Raw genomic sequence first — 1,446 nt, forward strand, 5'->3', positions numbered from 1 at the left:
GTCACTGATAAAACTTTGGGAGTTGTTGGCAAATGATAGCATATTGGTCAGAGTCCAATTAGGAAAGAGAAATCACACAGTCATTTGAACAGGAAAAGTGTACATAAGGAATTGTTAATTACAACAGGGAAGTGGAGTAACCCGGCACAGACTAGTAGGAAGTATAGTAGGAGTAGCCACTAGTCTAGGGCTGAAGTAGAGAACTCAGGAGAGTCCTCCCCTCTTAGTGCCCTGCCCCTGCACCTCATCAGAGGAACCCAGCCATGGCCCTCTCCATGTCAGGAGAGTCACTGGTGCTATACCACTGGAACGTACTAGAAATACTTCCTTAGGTGCTGGGGAAAGGAGCGGTGTCTCAGAAGAGTTATTCTATAACAAAACTGCCTGGAGCTGGTGGGAGGAGTGGAACCTGCTGGGCACTGGTCACTGTGTCCCTGGAGAAGTCAACCACCTGCAGGAGCCTGGCAAGGGAGCATAGGAGAACCAGTAACAAAGACGGCTTTCACCTACAAAGTCTCTCCATTGCTCTAGATAGGAGGTGGTGGTCAGAGTGGGATACTGTGAGGGTTGCAGTCGTTGGACCTGACAAGGTCTAAGGTCTGATCATGGAGGGAGGGGGAAGCTGAGGTAGGGCAGAGGACAAGAGTAGGCTTCATGAGATCAAAAGGATGTTAGAAGGATTATCTACCCGGATACTGACATCTCCAAGAAGTAAGAGGCCTAGTGTGAAGAAGTTAGATCCTAAGCTCTTCACGGACAAGGGAAGCATGTGCCACGTGGGTAGCCTCCCTAGTCTAGCACCCAGTATATAGTCTATGCAGAGTGAATACCTGGGGGCTGCTGGGGGCGAAATCAAGGTCCCTGTGACAGGACCTGAAGCCTGAGGGTCTCGGTGACAGGAATGGGCCTAGTTTTTTGGTGTAGAATTGAGCCTTGAGTGCACTGGTGGGATCATATTGCAAGGAACCCCTCCAAGACTGGAGGAAGATGCATCCTCTGACAATGTACACTCTGTAGGCGTCCCAAGGAGCTGGGCTGGGGGTCAGATGCGCTCCAAAGCATTTCCTCAGGTGGCAATGGGCGGATCCCTGGGAAGGCAAAGCTGTGCAGGAAGAAAATGGCAAGATGCTATGTCCCCTCAGGGAAAGCCCCTTTCTCGGGAGCAGGGAAGGCGAGGCAGTTTAAGCTGGGTCAGTTTGTCCCTGCCCTCAGTCTGTTGGTGCTGGAAAAAGAGGGCCTTATTTTATTTATTTATTTATCTTAGAGACAGTGTCTTGCTCTGTCACCCAGACTGGAGTGCAGCAGCTCGATCTCAGCTCACTGCAACCTCTGCCTCCCAAGCTCAAGCGATCGTCCTGCCACAGCCTCCAGAGTATCTGGGACCACAGGGACCACAGGTGCCCGCCACGACTTTTGCCTTTCCCTTCCCCTTCCCCTTCCCCTTCC

The sequence above is a fragment of the Colobus angolensis genome, unplaced genomic scaffold (genome assembly GCF_000951035.1).
Source record: "Colobus angolensis palliatus isolate OR3802 unplaced genomic scaffold, Cang.pa_1.0 Scaffold306, whole genome shotgun sequence".
Lineage (NCBI taxonomy): Eukaryota > Metazoa > Chordata > Mammalia > Primates > Cercopithecidae > Colobus > Colobus angolensis.